Raw genomic sequence first — 19,343 nt, forward strand, 5'->3', positions numbered from 1 at the left:
TCCTTCTCTTCTTCCCTCCCTCCTTCCTCTCTCTTTTCCCTTCTCTCATTCGCTCCATCCCTTCTTTCTCTCCTTCACTCCCTCCTTTCTCTACTTCCCTCCCTCCCTTCCTTCCTCCCTTCTCTCCCTCCCTCCGTTCTCTCCCTCCCTCCCTTCTCTCCCTCCCGCCCTCCCTTCTCTCCTCCCCTCCCTTCTCTCCTCCCCTCTCACACACACATAACGCACAGACAACTAACACACACACACAACTAAGTTAGGATGGGGTAGAAGCCCAAAGGGTAGGATGGGGCTGAAACCCAAAATGTAATGCCTGGACTGGTTTTTCACCAATGGTTATTGGTTTTCCAGTATCTATTTAATTAAATTACTTATTTTTTTCATTTCACAGTCACTAAAACAAGTGGTATTGTAACTAGTGTTCAAAAGGGAACTGCAGATGCTGGAATATCGAAGGTACACAAAATTGCTGGGGAAACTCAGCGGGTGCAGCAGCATCTATGGAGCGAAGGAAATAGGCGACGTTTCGGGCCGAAACCCTTCTTCAGACTGTATGTACTTTTCAGAGGTGATCTACACATTTTGTTTGTTACTTGATTACTTTCCATTCTACCATGGAGATATAATGTCTATAATAGACTTTAATTATGTTTCTATGATTCTACATACCTTGGCTGGGAACTTGGGACTCACCAAAATTGTTCCCAATTGGGACCCGCACCTCCTAAGGCCGGCCCTGGCAGTGGGACCAAAAGCTGCCGTTCCCTGACCGGGAATCGAACCCGGGCCGCGGTGGTGAGAGCGCCGAATCCTAACCACTAGACCACCAGGGAAGCTGCCACTGAGACAGACATTGGACTACTTCCTCTTGCAATTACTCACACTCATTCTCACCACATTCCACGCCTACAACACACACTAGCTGAACACATGTCTTCTCAGAGACCAATCCTGTCACTGCTTTCCAAATGCGCTGCTATAACATCTTTAACAATCAACTCAAGCAGCTTCCCCAATACCAATGGCCTATAATTCCCCGTTTTCTCTCTCCCTCCTTTCTTAAACAGTGGGGTTACATTGGCTACCCTCCAGTCCACAGGAACTGATCCAGAGTCAAGAGAACATTGGAAAATGATCACCAATGCATCCATGATTTCCAGGGCCACCTCCTTGAGTACTCTGGGATGCAGACCATCAGGCCCTGGGGCTTTATCTGCCTTCAGTCCCAACAGTTTACCTAACACCATTTCCTGACTAATGTGGATTCCCTTCAGTTCTTCCCTCCCACTGGATCCTCGGTCCCCTAGTATTTCTGGGAGATTGTTTGTGTCTTCCTTCGTGAAGACAGAACCAAAGTACTCGTTTAACTGTTCTGCCATTTCCCTGTTTCCCATTATAAATTCACCTGTCTCTGACTGTAAGGGACCTACATTTGTTTTTCACTAATCTTTTCCTTTTAACGTATCAAAATAAGCTTTTATAGTCCATTTTCATATTCCCCGCAAGCTTCCTTTCATGCTCTTATTTCCCTTCTTAATTAACCCCTTCGTCCCCCTCTGTTGAGTTCTAAATTTCTCCCAGTCCTCCGGTTTGCTGCTTTCTCTGGCCAATATAGATTCCTTTTTCCTTGGATTTAACACTATCCTTGATTTCCCTCGTTAGCCACGGTTGACCCGCCTTCCCCACTTTATTTTTTTGCCAGACAGGGATGAACAATTTTTGGACTTCATCCACGTGGTCTTTAAATCGTTACCATTGCATCTCCACCATCAACCCTTTAAGTATATTTTGCCAGTCTATCCTAGCCAATTCCTGTCTCATACCTTCATAGTCTCCTTTCTTTAAGTTCAGGACCCTTATCTCTGAATTAACCGTGTCACTCTCCATCCTAAAGCAGAATTCCACCAATATACGGTCACTGTTGCCCAAGGGGCTTTGCACAACAAGATCGCTAACTAATCCTTCCTCAGGCCAGCAGGGGCGCCGGGGAGATGGCAGCCCTGCCAGCAGTCTGTTCGTTTTTTCTTTCTTTTTGTTATTTTTTAGTGCGTTAAACGTTTGTTTAATGTTCTTCAGCATGTTTTATGTGGGGGGAGGGGGGAGGGGGGAGGGGGGAGGGGGGGGGGAGGGGGGAGGGTGGAGGGGATCGGGCGTAACTTTTTTTCCAGTTCTTCCCGGAGATGTGATTGATTTTCGGATCACATTCTCCGACTCTGCAGCCTACCATCGCTGGAGCTGGAGGCCTCCTTGGACTGTCGTGAGCCCCACCGCGGGGGGTGGACTTCACATCGGAGAGGATCCCTTGCCTGGGATCGCTCCCACCACGGCCTGCGGAGTTACCATCAAGGGCTCGCAGCCTCGGGATAGGCTAGTCGGGAGCTCCTACGCCACGGAAGGCTCGACCAGACCCGACGCGAGGTTCGATCGCCCGGCGCGGGGGAACTGACACCCCCCCCCCGATGGGGGAGCTGATCGCCTCGACGCAGAGGGCCCGAACGCCGCCGGCTACAGTAGTCAACATCATCCCGTCAACGGAGGCTCGAGGCCCCCGACCGAGGAAGAACAAAATGAAGGACTTGAACTGTATTTCGCCTTCCATCACAGTGAGGATTGTGTAGGAATGAGTCACTGTGGTGGATGTTCATGTTAAAATGTGTTTTGAGTGATCTGTTGCTTTTAATGTATGACTGACTGGCCAATGAAATTCCTCGTATATGTTGCAACACATACTTGGTGAATAAAGTGTGATTCTGATTCTGATTCTGATCCTCATTACACAATACCCAGTGTAGGACGGCCTGTCCTCTAGTTGGTTCTTCTACACATTGGTTTAAAAAACCATCCCGTATACATTCCAGGAAATCCTCCTCCTCAGCACTGCTACCAATTTGTTTGGCTCCATCTATATGTAGATTAAAGTCACACATTATAACTGCAGTACCTATGTTACACACATCCCTAATTTCCTGCTTGATGCTATCCCCAACCTCCCTACTGCTGTTTGGTGGTCTGCATACGACTCTAACCACCGTGTTCTGCCCTTGTCTATTTCACAGTTCTACCCATGCCGATTCTACAGCATTCAAGCTAATGTCTCTCCTGGTTATTGAATTAATCTCCTCATTAGCCAGCAATGCCACCCCACCTCCTCTTCCTATCTGTCTATCCTTATGCCCCTGCCTCACTTAGGAAACCTGAACGGAAACCTCTGGAGGCTTTGCGCCCCACCCAAGGTTTCCGTGCGGTTCCCGGAGGTTGCAGGTGGTTGCCGGAGGTTGCAGGTAGTGGAAGCATGTAGGGAGACTGACAAAACCTCCGGGAAACTGTGACCCCTTGTCCTGGACTTCCCCAACATCGGGAATAATCTTCCTACATCTAGCCTGTCCAACCCCTTAAGAATTTTGTAAGTTTCTATAAGATCCCCCCTCAATCTTCTAAATTCTAGCGAGTACAAGCCGAGTCTATCCAGTCTTTCTTCATATGAAAGTCCTGCCATCCCAGAAATTGGTCTGGCGAACCTTCTCTGTACTCCCTCTATGGCAAGAATGTCTTTCCTCAGATTAGGAGACCAAAACTGTACGCAATACTCCAGGTGTGGTCTCACCAAGACCCTGTACAACTGCAGTAGAACCTCCCTGCTCCTATACTCAAATCCTTTTGCTATGAATGCTAACATACCATTCGCTTTCTTCACTGCCTGCTGCACCTGCATGCCTACTTTCAATGACTGGTGTACCATGACACCCAGGTCTCGTTGCATCTCCCCTTTTCCTAATCGGCCACCATTCAGATAATAGTCTACGTTCCTGTTTTTGCCACCAAAGTGGATAACCTCACATTTATCCACATTATACTGCATCTGCCATGCATTTTCCCACTCACCCAGCCTATCCAAGTCACCTTGCAGCATCCTAGCATCCTCCTCACAGCTAACACTGCCCCCCAGCTTCGTGCTATCCGCAAACTTGGAGATGTTGCTTTCAATTCCCTCGTCCAGATCATTAATATATTTTAGGGCACTCTGTCCCCTTGCATTGGTTCCCATTCCCCAGCTCAGTTAGTTTAAACGTGACCTTTCCTACCCTCTCCTTCTCATTAACTGCACGCATATGCTTCCACATTGTTGACTCCACCCACCACTGTTTAATTTCAACCCACACGTGCTAGCAGAGGAGATGAGTTCATCTTAGCATCATGTTCGGCACGGACATTGTGGGCCGAAGGGCCTGTTCCATGCAGGAAGATGCAGGAAGATTGTTCCCGATGTTGGGGAAGTCCAGGACAAGGGGTCACAGTTTAAGGATAAGAGGGAAATCTTTTAGGACCGAGATGAGGAAAACATTTTTTACACAGAGAGTGATGAATCTGTGGAATTCTCTGCCACAGAAGGCAGTTGAGGCCAGTTCATTGGCTATATTTAAGAGGGAATTAGATGTGGCCCTTGTGGCTAAAGTATCAGGCGGTATGGAGAGAAGGCAGATACAGGATACTGAGGTGGATGATCAGCCATGATCATATTGAATGGCGGTGCAGGCTCGAAGGTCCGAATGGCCTACTCCTGCACCTATTTTCTATGTTTCTATGTCTATGTTTCCTGTGCTGTACTGCCCTATGTTCTATGTGCTCAGGTTGAAGTGCTTACACTGTTCAGTCTGGGTTGAGATGCATTAGCAGGAAAAGCGGTCAGCATCTGCTGTGGGTTCCGTGGTGTAATGGTGAGCACTCTGGACTCTGAATCCAGCGATCCGAGTTCAAATCTCGGCAGAACCTGTTTGCTGTCGGGTGCTGCGCTGTCCTTGTGGACACATGCAGAGATTGTGGACACGGGCCTCCTCCCTTTTGGCCAGGATGTGGAAGAGATCAGGAACAGGCCCTTCGGCCCACAGTGACTGTGTTAGCATGATGCCGGTCACGACAAATCCATCTGCCTGCACGTGCGACATCCCTCCACATTCTTGCCATAGAGGGAGTACGGAGAAGGTTCACCAGACTGATTCCTGGGATGTCAGGACTTTCATTGGAAGAAAGACTGGATAGGCTCGGCTTGTACTCGCTAGAATTTAGAAGATTGAGCGGGGGATCTTATGGAAACTTACAAAATTCTTAAGGGGTTGGACAGGCTAGATGGAGGAAGATTATTCCCGACGTTGGGGAAGTCCAGGACAAGGGGTCACAAGGACAGCCATTAAGGATAAGGGGGAAGTATTTTAGGACCGAGATGAGAAAATAATTTTTTACACAGAGAGTGGTGAATCTGTGGAATTCTCTGCCACAGAAGGTAGTTGAGGCCAGTTCATTGGCTATATTTAAGAGGGATGTGGCCCTTGTGGCTAAAGGGATCAGGGGGTATGGAGAGAAGGCAGGTACAGGATACTGAGTTGGATGATCAGCCATGATCATATTGAATGGTGGTGCAGGCTCGAAGGGCCGAATGGCCTACTCCTGCACCTATTTTTTATGTTTCTATGTTTCTATGTTTTAGCTTACAGTAACACAGATGCATTTTCAGCTGTTAAAAATAACTGTTCCAGGCACCCAAAAAATGTGTAAAAAATCATGTCTTGTAAAAATACTTTCAACATTTTCTCTGTCTCTGAACTGAACTAAACTCAACTCAAACCACAATCACTCAGCCATCAGATTACACCGTTATCATTCTTATCCACAAAACACTCGACACCCCGCTGTGACCAGCGTTCACGGAAGGCCTACAGAGATCCCGTGGACACTGCGTGTGTGCTCCCTCTCATCGAAACATAGAAACATAGAAACATAGAAAATAGGTGCAGGAGTAGGCCATTCGGCCCTTCGAGTCTGCACCGCCATTCAATATGATCATGGCTGATCATCCAACTCAGTATCCTGTACCTGCCTTCTCTCCATACCCCCTGATCCCTTTAGCCACAAGGGCCATACCTAACTCCCTCTTAAATATAGCCAATGAACTGGCCTCAACTACCTTCTATGGCGGAGAATTCCACAGAATCACCACTCTCTGTGTAAAAAATGATTTTCTCATCTCGGTCCGAAAAGACTTCCCCCTTATCCTTAAACTGTGTGACCCCTTGTTCTGGACTTCCCCAACATCGTGAATAATCTTCCTGCATCTAGCCTGTCCAACTCCTTAAGAATTTTGTAAGTTTCTATAAGATCCCCCCTCAATCTTCTAAATTCTAGCGAGTATAAGTCGAGTCTATCCAGTCTTTCTTCATATGAAAGTCCTGCCATCCCAGGAATCAGTCTGGTGAACCTTCTCTGAACTCCCTCTATGGCAAGAATGTCTTTCCTCAGATTAGGGAGCAAAATTGTACGCAATACTCCAGGTGCGGTCTCACCAAGACCCTGTACAACTGCAGTAGAACCTCCCTGCTCTTATACTCAAATCCTTTTGCTATGAATGCTAACATACCATTCGCTTTCTTCACTGCCTGCTGCACCTGCATGCCTACTCGCTCCATAGGTGCTGCTGCACCCACTGAGTTTCTCCAGCATTTTTGTGTACCTGCCTACTTTCAATGACTGGTGTACCATGACACCCAGGTCTCGTTGCATCTCCCCTTTTCCTAATCGGCCACCATTCAGATAATTGACCATTCAGATAATCTTCAGGGACATGCGGGCAGGGACATAGGCATGGAAGAGGGGCAAGCCGTCTACCTTGGGCAGGACTACCTCAAGCAGGAGGTGAGTTTATCTAGTCTGCCCGCTGCCTGGGCCCGTGTATGTCCAGCGGTGAGGCAGTGGTGTCTGTTACTCCCGATTGTCCTCTATAACCGAGTGAGGGATTCACTCCAACCACCTGTTTGCTGTCAAGTGCTGTGCTGCCCTTGTGGACCATTGCAGAGATTGTGTCACCTCCATTTTGACGACACAAGCAGCCATCCGAGCTTTTCCCGCCCGTCGTTCAACGTTCCCGCTCCAGCTCCACGGGCCTCGGGATCATTCCGGATAGATTCAGAATCACTCCCTCCGTAACTCCCTTGTCAATTCTTCCCTTCCCTCCCGTACCACCCCCTCCCCGGGCACTTTCCGTTGCAACCGCAAGTGATGCAACACCTGTCCCTTTACCTCCCCCCTCAACTCCATTCAAGGACCCAAGCAGTCGTTCCAGGTGCGACAGACGTTCACCTGCATCTCCTCCAACCTCACCTATTGCATCCGCTGCTCTAGATGTCAGCTGATCTACATCGGTGAGACCAAGCGGAGGCTGGGCGATCGTTTCGCTGAACACCTCCGCTCGGTCCGCATTAACCAACCTGACCTCCCGGTGGCTCAGCACTTCAACTCCCCCTCCCATTCCCCATCCGACCTCTCTGTCCTGGGTCTCCTCCATGGCCAGAGCGAGCAACACCGGAAATTGGAGGAGTCTGCATCCTGCGAGCATGAACATTGAATTCTCCCAATTTTGTTAGCCATTGCTGGCTCCTCCTCTTCTTCAGCCCTCGGGCTGCTCCTCCTCCTTTATCCTTTCTTCTCCCCGCCACCCCCCATCAGTCTGAAGAAGGGTTTCGGTCCGAAACGTCGCCTATTTCCTTCGCTCCATAGATGCTGCTGCACCCGCTGAGTTTCTCCAGCATTTTTGTGTACCTTAGATTCAGGATCAGTTCCTGTGGATTGGAGGGTAGCTAATGTTATCCCACTTTTTAAGAAAGGCGGGAGAGAGAAAACAAGGAATTATAGACCAGTTAGCCTGACATTGGTGGAAGATGCAGGAGTCAATTATAAAAGATGAGATAGCTGCACATTTGGATAGCAGTAACAGGATCGGTCCGAGTCAGCATGGATTTACGAAGGGGAAATCATGCTTGACTAATTTTCTGGTATTTTTTGAGGATGTAACTAGGAAAATGGACAAGGGAGAGCCAGTGGATGTAGTGTACCTGGACTTTCAAAAAGCATTTGATAAGGTCCCACATAGGAGATTAGTGGGCAAAATTAGGGCACATGGTATTGGGGGTAGAGTGCAGACATGGATAGAAAATTGGTTGGCAGACAGGAAACAAAGAGTAGGGATTAACGGGTCCCTTTCAGAATGGCAGGCAGTGACTAGTGGGGTACCGCAAGGCTCGATGCTGGGACCCGCGGCTATTTACAATATACATCAATGATTTAGATGAAGGGATTCAAAGTAACATTAGCTAATTAGCAGATGACACAAAGCTGGGTGGCAGTGTGAACTGTGATGAGGATGCAATGAGAATACAGGGTGACTTGGACAGGTTGGGGGAATGGGCAGATGCATTGCTGAGCAGTTTAATGTGGATAAATGTGAGGTTATCCACTTTGGTAGCAAAAACAGGAAGGCAGGTTATTATCTAAATGGTGTGAAGTTGGTAAAAGGGGAAGTACAACGGGATCTGTGGGTCCTTGTACATCAGGCTATGAAAGTAAGCATGCAGGTACGGCAGGCAGAGAAGAATGTGAATGACATGTTGGCCTTCATAACAAAAGGAGTCGAGTATAGGAGCAAAGAGGTCCTTCTGCAGGGCCCTAATGAGACCACACCTGGAATATTGTGTGCAGTTCTGGTCCCCTATTTTGAGGAAGGACATTCTTGCTATTGAGGGAGTGCAGCGTAGGTTTACAAGGTTAATTCCCGGGATGGCGGGACTGTCATATGCTGAGAGACTGGAGCAGCTGTGCTTGTACACTCTGGAGTTTAGAAGGATGAGAGGCAATCTTATTGAAACATATAAGATTATTAAGGGCTCGGACACACTAGAAGCAGGAAACATGTTCCCGATGTTGGGGGAGTCCAGAACTAGGGGCCACACACAGTTTAAGAATAATGGGTAAGCCATTTAGAACGGAGACGAGGAAACACTTTTTTCTCACAGAGAGTGGTGAGTCTGTGAAATTCTCTGCCTCTGAGGGCGGTGGAGGCCGGTTCTCTGGATACTTTCAAGAGAGAGCTAGATAGGGCTCTTAAAGATAGCAGAGTCAGGGGATATGGGGAAAAGGCAGGAACGGGGTACTGATTGTGGATGATCAGCCATGATTACATTGAATGGTGGTGCTGGCTCAAAGGGCCGAATGGCCTACTCCTGCACCTATTGTGTATTGTCTATTGTCTATTCCCTTTTTCGACTTTTCTCCTGGTGACAAGCCCCTCCAGCTGGAACGAGAGGTTCTGATGGTGGGGAGATGGAGAAAAGAGACAGGACCGAGGGGAGAGTGTGTAGGTTCCGTGGTGTAATGGTGAGCACTCTGGACTCTGAATCCAGCGATCCGAGTTCGAATCTCGGTGGAACCTCAATAGGTGAGTTTATTTTATTTTATTTTAGTTTAGTTTAGTCTAGCTTAGCTTAGAAACATAGAAACATAGAAAATAGAGTGGCTTGCAAAAATATTCATACCCCTTGAACTTTTCCACATTTTGTCACGTTACAACCACAAACGTAAATATATTTTATTGGGATTTTATGTGATAGACCAACACAAAGTGGTGCATAATTGTGAAGTGGAAGTAAAATGATACAAGGTTTTCAAATTTTTTTACAAATAAAAATCTGAAAAGTGTGGCGTGCAAAAGTATTCAGGCCCCTGAGTCAATACTTTGTAGAACCACCTTTCGCTGCAATTACAGATGCAAGTCTTTTGGGGTATGTCTCTACCAGCTTTGCACATCTAGAGACTGAATTTTTTGCCCATTCTTCTTTGCAAAATAGCTCAAGCTCAGTCAGATTGGATGGAGAGCGTCTGTGAACAGCAATTTTCAAGTCTTGCCAGAGATTCTCAATTGGATTTAGGTCTGGACTTTGACTGGGCCATTCTAACACATGAATATGCTTTGATCTAAACCATTCCATTGTAGCTCTGGCTGTATGTTTAGGATCGTTGTCCTGCTGGAAGGTGAACCTCCGCCCCAGCCTCAAGTCTATTACAGACTCTAACAGGTTTTCTTCCAAGATTGCCCTGTATTTGGCTCCATCCATCTTCCCATCAACTCTGACCAGCTTCCCTGTCCCTGCTGAAGAAAAGCATCCCCACAGCATGATGCTGCCACCACCATGTTTCACAACGGGGATGGTGTGTTCAGGGTGATGTGCAGTGTTAGTTTTTCCGCCACACATAGCGTTTTGCATTTAGGCCAAAAACTTCAATTTGACCAGAGCACCTTCCTCCACATGTTTGCTGTGTCCTACACATGGCTTGTGGCAAACTGCAAACGGGACTTCTTATGGCTTTTTTTCAACAATGGCTTTCTTCTTGCCACTCTTCCATAAAGGCCCGATTTGTGGAGTGCACGACTAATAGTTGTCCTGTGGACAGATTCTCCCACCTGAGCTGTGGATCTCTGCAGCTCCTCCAGAGTTACCATGGCTGCTTCTCTGATCAATGCTCTCCTTGCCCGGCCTGTCAGTTTAGCTGGACGGCCATGTCTTGGTAGGTTTGGTAGGTTTGCAGTTGTGCCATACTCTTTCCATTTTCGGATGATGGATTGAACAGTGCTCCGTGAGATTTTCAAAGCTTGGGATATTTTTTTATAACCTAACCCTGCTTTAAACTTCTCCACAACTTTATCCCTGACCTGTCTGGTGTGTTCCTTGGGCTTCATGATGCTGTTTGTTCACTAATGTTCTCTAACAAACCTCTGAGACCTTCACAGAACAGCTGTATTTATACCGAGATTAGATTACACACAAGTGGACTCTATTTACTAATTAGGAGACTTCTGAAGGCAATTGGTTGCACTGGATTTTATTTAGGGTTATCAGAGTAAAGGGTGCTGAATACATTTGCACGCCACACTTTTCAGTTTTTTATTTGTAAAAAAATTTGAAAACCATGTATCATTTTCCTTCCACTTCACAATTATGTGCCACTTTGTGTTGGTCTATCACATAAAATCCCAATAAAATACATTTACGTTTGTGGTTGTAACGTGACAAAATGTGGAAAAGTTCAAGGGGTATGAATACTTTTGCAAGCCACTGTAGGTGCAGGAGTAGGCCATTCGGCCCTTTGAGCCTGCACCGCCATTCAATATGATCATGGCTGATCATCCAACTCAGTATCCTGTACCTGCCTTCTCTCCATACCCCCTGATCCCTTTAGCCACAAGGGCCAGATATAACTCCCTCGTAAATATAGCCAATGAACTGGCCTCAACTACCTTCTGTGGCAGAGAATTCCACAGATTCACCACTCTCTGTGTGAAAAATGTTTTTCTCATCTCGGTCCTAAAAGACTTCCCCCTTATCCTTAAACTGCGACCCCTTGTTCTGGACTTCCCCAACATCGGGAACAATCTTCCTGCAACTTGCCTGCCCAACCCCTTAAGAATTTTGTACCTTTCTATAAGATCCCCTCTCAATCTTCTAAATTCTAGCGAGTACAAGCCGAGTCTATCCAGTCTTTCTTCATATGAAAGTCCTGACATCCCAGGAATCAGTCTGGTGAATCTTCTCTGTACTCCCTCTACGGCAAGAATGTCTTTCCTCAGATTAGGAGACCAAAACTGTACGCAATACTCCACGTGTGGTCTCACCAAGACCCTGTACAACTGCAGTAGAACCTCCCTGCTCTTATACTCAAATTCTTTTGCTATGAATGCTAACATACCATTTACTTTAGTTTAGTTTATTTTAGTTTACTTTAGTTTAGTTTAGTATAGTTTAATTTAGTTCAGGTTAGTTTGGAGATACACTGCGGCCCTTCTGTCCAACGAGTATGCGCCAACCAGCGATCCCCGCACACTAACATGATGCGAAACGCACCAGGGACTATTAACAAAAATACCAAAACAATTAACCTACAAGCCTGTCGTGTAGAAAGAAAACGGAGATCCCGATGAAAACCCACTCAGGTCACGGGGATAACATACAAACTCCATACAGACAGCACACGTAGTCAGGATCGAACCCGGGTCTCTGGCGCTGTGAGGCAACAACTCTACCGCTGAGCCACCGTGCCGCCCAAAGAATTACTAGTGGCATGGAGTGGAGGGATATGGATCATGTGCAGACAGAGGAGATGAGTTTATCTTGGCATCTGCCTGCACGTGGTCCATCCCTGCACAGTGGTGCAGCGGGTAGAGCTGCTGCCTCACAGCGCCTGAGACCCGGGTTCAATTGTAACCTCAGCGACTGTCTGTGTGTGTGTGTGTGTGTGTGTGTGTGTGTGTGTGTGTGTGTGTGTACGTGTGACATTTGCACATTCTCCCTTTGACTGCGTGGGCTTCCTCCAGGTGCACTGAGTTTCCCACCACGTTCGATCCTGGCCGTGGGTGCTTTCTGTGTGAGCGCGCAGAGTTTGTACGTTCCTGCTGTGACCTGCGTGGGTTGTGTTCAGGTGCTCTGGTTTCCTCCCACACCCCAAAGACGTGCTGGTTTACAGATTAATTGGCCCTCTGTAAAATTGCCCCCTAGTAGAATCATAGAAAATAGGTGCAGGAGTAGGCCATTCGGCCCTTCGAGCCTGCACCGCCATTCAATATGATCATGGCTGATCATCCAACTCAGTATCCTGTACCTGCCTTCTCTCCATACCCCCTGATCCCTTTAGCCACAAGGTCAACATCTAACTCCCTCTTAAATATAGCCAATGAACTGGCCTCAACTACCTTCAGTGGCAGAGAATTCCACAGATTTACCACTCTCTGCGCGGAAAATGTTTTTCTCATCTCGGTCCTAAAAGACTTCCCCCTTACCCTTAAACTGTGTGACCCCTTGTTCTGGACTTCCCCAACACCGGGAGCAATCTTCCTGCATCTAGCCTGTCCAACCGCTTAAGAATGTTGTACGTTTCTATTAGATCCCCCCTCAATCTTCTAAATTCTAGTGAGTACAAGCCGAGTCTATCCAGTCTTTCTTCATATGAAAGCCCTGACATCCCAGGAATCAGTTTGGTGAACCTTCTCTGTACTCCCTCTATAGCATGCAGGATATTACTGGTGTACGGGGTGATCGCTAGTTGGCGCAGGTTCTTGTTAACTAGGTTGGCATGCTGGCACAGCGGTAGAGTTACTGCCTCACACCGCCAGGGTCCCGTGTTCTGTACAGAGTTTGTACGATCTCCCCTTGACCTGCGTGGGTTTTCTCCGTGTGCTCCAGTTTCAAGTTCATGTTCAAGTTCAAGTTCAAGTTCAAGTGAGTTTATTGTCATGTGTCCCAGATAGGACAATGAAATTCTTGCTTTGCTTCAGCACACAGAACATAGTCGGCATTTACTACAAAACAGATCAGTATGTCCATTGTATAAATATATACACACATGAATAAATAGACTGATAACGTGCAAATAACAGATAATTGGTTATTAATGATCAGAGTTTTGTCCAAGCCAGGTTTAATAGCCTGATGGCTGTGGGGAAGTAGCTATTCCTGAACCTGGTTGTTGCCGTCTTCAGGCTCCTGTACCTTCTACCTGAAGGTAGCAGGGAGATGAGTGTGTGGCCAGGATGGTGTGCATCTTTGATGATACTGCCAGCCTTTTTGAGGCAGCGACTGCGATAAATCCCCTCGATGGAAGGAAGGTCAGAGCCGATGATGGACTGGGCAGTGTTTACTACTTTTTGTTGTTTCTTACCACACTCCAAAGACGTGCGGGTTTGAAGGGTAATTGACTTCGGTAAAAATTGTAAATTGTCCCCAGTGTGTGTAGGATAATGTAAGTGTATGGTGTGATCGCTAGTCTGTGTGGACTCAGTGGGCCAAAAGGCCTGTTTTCACGCTGTATCTCTAAAGTCTAAAGTAAAGTCTAAAGTATCCATCATCTTTATTCCATATCAATATCTATCTCTTTAACTATAAAACTCTCATCTTGGATGTGTGTGTGTATGTGTGGATATGTGTGTGTGTGTGTATATGTGTATATGTGTGTGTGTATATGTGTATATGTGTGGGTATATGTGTATATGTGTGTGTGTATATGTGTATATGTGTGTGTGTGTATGTGTATATGTGTGTGTGTATAAGTGTGTGTGTATATGTGTATATGTGTGTGTGTATGTGTATATGTGTATATGTGTGTGTGTATGTGTGTCTATGTGTGTGTGTATATGTGTATATGTGTGTGTATATGTATGTGTGTATATGTGTGTGTCATTATATTTTTGCAAAAAACACTACGCGGTAACAATAAGATTTTTACATATTCTGACACATGATTCCATTCTAAGCAGTGAACAGCTTCACTGAAGATTTTATGCTTTATTTCACGACATTGCTGATTAAAGTTTAAAATTGTTTTCAAAATGGCCAGCTTCCACTGATGACGTAACAATGAGGTTGGCGGGCATGATGGCTCGGCTCGGAGCTCACTTCACACACACAATATTCCACGGGCTTCGAGTGACGTCAGGGGGCAGGGCCACATTTAAATTGTTTTACGCGGCCACCAAGGAGGCATCGAGACGTCGGTGGTGATGGAGACATCGAGATGATGGGGCTCTGGGGCGGCGCCATTGGCAACCTCAGCTCAAAAAGGCAGCCAACACCCCCCAGGTTATTCACCCCCTTCCACCACCCCCCCCTCAGGTTATTCACACCTCCCGCCCTCTCCCCCTCCCCCCCCCCCCTCGGGTTATTCACCCCCCCCGCCCCCTTCCTCCCCTCCGGGTTATTCACACTGCCCCTCTCGGGTCATTCACACCCCCCCTCCCCCTCCCCCTCCCCCCCCTTGGATTATTCATAAATTCCATAATCCTCCTTGTGGGGGATGATTAACTCGGGGGGGGGGGGGGGGGCGCCTGTCTCCGGGGTGAGCGTAAACGCCATGCCTCCCCCCCGCATTGGGGGACGAGTCCCACTTGGTCTAAATCTCTCTAAATCACTCCTTGCCTCCCGTGGGGGCTATGTGTGAGTGGTGTGATATTATGTTAGGGGACCAGGCCTCTCATGTGACAGGGACCCAACTAGTCCCAGTGGGTCTCATTTACATAAATCTGCCCACTGCCACAGTAATTAATTTTGTTTCAGTAAAAATTGTCCCTAGTGTGTAGGATAGTGCTAATGTATGGGGTGATCACCGGTCGGCACAGGCTCTTATTGACTAGGGCCAGCACAGTGGCACAGCGGTAGAGTTACTGCCTCACAGCGCCGGATATCCCGGTTCGATCCTGACCGAGGGTGCTGTCTCTACGATCTCCAGTTTCCTTCTATACTCCAGACGTGCAGGTTTGTAGGTTAACGGTAAATTGTCCCTAAAGATTGTGTGGGATAGTGTTAAGGGCCTGTCCCACGAGCATGCGACTCCATGCGGCAAGCGCGACCTAAGCGGCTCAATGCGGCAAGCGCAACCTAACCAGAAGCGGGGGCCGCGCGGAGGTCGAGTGAGTGACATGAAGTTCGAGCGAAGTCCGCGGGAAGTTCGCGCGTGACGTACGGCGTCGAGGCGGCTGCGGGCCGACGGGTCATTGCCGTGCGGAATTTTTGAACAGTTTTTCGGAGCCCTGCGCGATGTCGAGACCAGCTCCGCACAACTCCATACGGCACCGGCGATCGAAGTGGGACCGGCCCCGCGAGGCCGTACGGCTCAAGTGACCACGTTAGGTCACGCTTGCCGCATGGAGTCGCCTGCTCGTGGGACAGGCCCTTTACTGTGCGGGGATCACTGGGTGGGGTTAAGGGCCCGTTTCTGCGATGTTTCTCGAAGCTGAAAGTAAACTCAAGACAACTCAAGGACACTGGCAAGGAGGTTGGGATGACATTTATTCTGATGATGTGGATGGCGGTGTTGCAGTGTCAGGCGTGGGCTCGGCAGGTAGTTCATTCGGTAAGACCTGGATAAATGTTCTCCGGGGGGCGTTGATGTGTCCGCCGAAACTCACGCAGCAGGAGATGAAGACATCACATTCACCGGGAATATAAGCCTCGTCTGAGAGGCAGCCATCCTTCCTGCACGTTCCTGTTCCCCCATTACACGCTGAAACGCAGGAGACAACAGCGTCTCGTAGAGTCATAGAGTGATACAGTCAGGGCCGGATTTACGTATAAACTAGACAAGCTTAAGTTTAGGGCCTCGAGATCTAGGGGGGCCTACTCACCTCGCTGCATCACCGGACCCGTCGAACCTCGCCGCCCCACCGACCTTCCGCCCACCGGGACCTCCGACTCTTTGCCCGCTGACCCGTGGCCACTCCCACCGCCCTCCAGCAGCCCGCAGCCACCGCCTTACCTGCAGCCTGGACTCAGCACCGGGCCTGAGGTTTCCACGCTGCAGACTCCCACTCCCCCGGGTTTGACTGCGCTGGGTCCTAGTGCTAGTCCCCCAACCCTGGTAATCTCAGTGGCTCTTCCCCATTCCCCTCAAACCATGTGACCCCAGCTCTTCCCCACCCACACTACAGTCCACATACCCCCCTACCCCCTGACCACCCACCACCCCTCCAGGTAAGACATCGCGGTGAATCCAATATGTATTTTAAAACCGACTGTTTAATGACAACATACAGTAGGATCTAAAAGTGTCACACTGTCACTGTCGGGTAGTCACGGTCCTCTAGTCGTGGGGGTGGGGGATGGGGGGGGGGGGGGGCTCACAAGTGAAATAGCTTAGGGCCTCCCTTCATCTAAATCCGGCCCTGGATACAGTGCGGAAACAGGCCCAACTTGCCAACTCCGCTCAACATGTCCCACCTACACTAGTCCCACCCATTCGCCTTTGGCCCATATCCCTCCAAACCCGTCCCACGCATGTACCCGTGTCGGAAGGAACCGCAGATGCCGATTAAAACCAAAGATAAACACAAAATGCTGGAGTAACTCAGCGGGACAGGCAGCATCTCTGGAGATGAATTGGGTGATGTTATGGGCCGAGACCCTCTTCAGACGGATCGTCTGTCTGAAGAAGGGCCTCGACCCAAAATGTCACCCATTCCTTCTCTCCAGAGACACTGAGTTACCCCAGCATTTTGTGTCCTATCCATGAACCTGTCTACCATCTGGTAGCTCGTTCCATGTACCCACCACCCTTTGTGAGAAAACGTGACCCCTCAGATTCCTATCCTTAAGGGGTTGGACAGGCTAGAAGCAGGAAGATTGTTCCCGATGTTGGGGAAGTCCAGAACAAGGGGTCACAGTTTAAGGATAAGGGGGAAATCTTTTAAGACCGAGATGAGAAAAACATTTTTCACACAGAGAGTGGTGAATCTGTGGAATTCTCTGCCACAGAAGGTAGTTGAGGCCAGTTAATTGGCTATATTTAAGAGGGAGTTAGATGTGGCGCTTGTGACTAAAGGGATCAGGGGTTATGGAGAGAAGGCAGGTACAGGATACTGAGTTGGATGATCAGCTATGATCATATTGAATGGTGGTGCAGGCTCGAAGGGCCAAATGGCCTATTCCTGCACCTATTTTCTATGTTTCTATAAACCTTTGTCCTCTGGTCCTCGATTCCCCTACTCTGGCCAAGAGACTCTGTGCGTCTACCCGATCTATTCCTCTCAGGATTTTATACACCTCTATAAGATCACCCCTCATCCTCCTGCGCTCCAAGGAATAGAGTCCCAGCCTACTCAACCTTGCTCATATGTGGCCCGACGGTGAGAGACAGCGCCTCCATGTGGACGTGGACCTTCCTACCGCTGTAAATAAAACATATCATGTGTGGTCGCCCCACTGTGAGTGTCGGTGTGGTAACTCTCGGACATAGTGTCATCCCCGAAGCCACAACAGAGAATTGTGGACGCAGCCCAGACCATCACACAAACCAACCAAATACTACAAATAATGAAAGGCATAGATAGAGTAGATGTGGAAAGGATGTTTCCACTGGTGGGAGAGTCTAGCACCAGAGGTCACAGATCCAGAATTAAAGGGTGCTTTTTTAAAAAGGAGGTGAGGAGGAACTTCTTTAGTCAGAGGGTAGGTAGTCTGTGGAACTCATTGCCACAGAGGGCTGTGGAGGCCACAAGTCAGTGGATATTTTTAAGGCAGAGATAGATAGATTCTTGATTAGAACGGGTGTCAAGGGTTATGGGGAGAAGGCAGGAGAACGGGAGGCAGAGACCAACCATGATTGAAAGGCGGAGTGGGCCGAATGGCCTGATTCTACTCTGATAACTAGGTCCCGATGGGCCGAATGGCCTGGTAATGAGTATAGCAGCAGGGAGATTCTACGGCAGTTGTACAGGGTTTTGGTGAGACCACACCTGGAGTATTGCGTACAGTTTTGGTCTCCAAATCTGAGGAAAGACATTCTTGGCATAGACGGAGTGCATAGAAGGTTCACCAGACTGATTTCTGGGATGTCAGAACTTTCATATGACGAAAGACTGGATAGACTCGGCTTGTACCCGCTAGAATTTAGAAGATTGAGGGGGGATCTTTTAGAAACTTACAAAATTCTTAAGGGGTTGGTCAGGCTAGATGCAGGAAGATTGTTCCCGATGTTGGGGAAGTCCAGGACAAGGGCTCACAGTTTAAGGATAAAGGGGAAATCCTTTAGGACCGAGATGAGAAAAAATATTTTTCACACAGAGAGTGGTGAATCTCTGGAACTCCCTGCCACAGAAGGTAGTTGAGGCCAGTTCGTTGGCTATATTTAAGAGGCAGTTAGATGTGGCCCTTGTGGCTAAAGGGATCAGGGGGTATGGAGAGAAGGGAGGTACAGGATACTGAGTTGGATGATCAGCCATGATCATATTGAATGGCGGTGCAGGCTTGAAGGGCCGAATGGCCTACTCCTGCACCTATTTTCTATGTTTCTATGTTTCTATGAATGGCCTGATTCTACTCTGATACCTTGGTCTCGAAGGGCCGAATGGCCTGATTCTACTCCGATAACTTGGTCTCGATGGGCCGAATGGCCTGGTTCTACTCCAATGACTTGTGAGCTAGTGAACCTCACTTCCACTTGACTCCATCTGCATGTCAAGGCCAGCAGCATAATCAAGGAGGGGTCGCACCCCAGCCACTCCCTCTTCTCCACCTCTCCCATCGGGCAAAAACCTCCAGATTCAGGGACAGTTTCTTCCCAGCTGTTATCAGGCAACTGAACAATCCCACCACAACCAGAGAGTGGGCTTGTCAAACTATTTACCTCATTGGAGACCCGTGGGCTACCTTTGATCAAAGTTCACCGGCTTTATCTTGCATTGAATATTATTCATGTCATTTCCTTTATCCTGTATCTGTGCACTGTGGTCGGCCCGAATGTAACCATGTGTTGTCTTTCTGCTGACTGGTTAGCATGCAACAAAAGCTTTTCACTCTGCCTGTGTACGTGACAATATACCAAAACAATAGACAATAGGTGCAGGAGGAAGCCATTCGGCCCTTCGAGCCAGCACCGCAATTCAATGTGATCATGGCTGATCATCCCCAATCATTACCCCGTTCCTGCCTTCTCCCCATATCCCCTGACTCTGCTATTTTTAAGAGCCCTATCTAGCTCTCTCTTGA

The 19,343-nt window shown here is 48.2% G+C and overlaps 3 non-coding genes across 3 annotated transcripts; 2 read left to right on the top strand and 1 right to left on the bottom strand.

Annotated features, from left to right (window-relative positions):
* Positions 1 to 758: 758 nt before the first annotated feature.
* On the bottom strand, positions 759 to 830 carry trnae-cuc. The gene has a single exon. It is a non-coding gene; the product is annotated as a tRNA-Glu (tRNA).
* Positions 831 to 4,695: 3,865 nt separating this feature from the next.
* On the top strand, positions 4,696 to 4,767 carry trnaq-cug. Its single transcript has one exon. It is a non-coding gene; the product is annotated as a tRNA-Gln (tRNA).
* Positions 4,768 to 9,178: 4,411 nt separating this feature from the next.
* On the top strand, positions 9,179 to 9,250 carry trnaq-cug. Its single transcript has one exon. It is a non-coding gene; the product is annotated as a tRNA-Gln (tRNA).
* Positions 9,251 to 19,343: the final 10,093 nt, after the last annotated feature.

This window comes from Amblyraja radiata, chromosome 43, assembly GCF_010909765.2.
Source record: "Amblyraja radiata isolate CabotCenter1 chromosome 43, sAmbRad1.1.pri, whole genome shotgun sequence".
NCBI lineage: Eukaryota > Metazoa > Chordata > Chondrichthyes > Rajiformes > Rajidae > Amblyraja > Amblyraja radiata.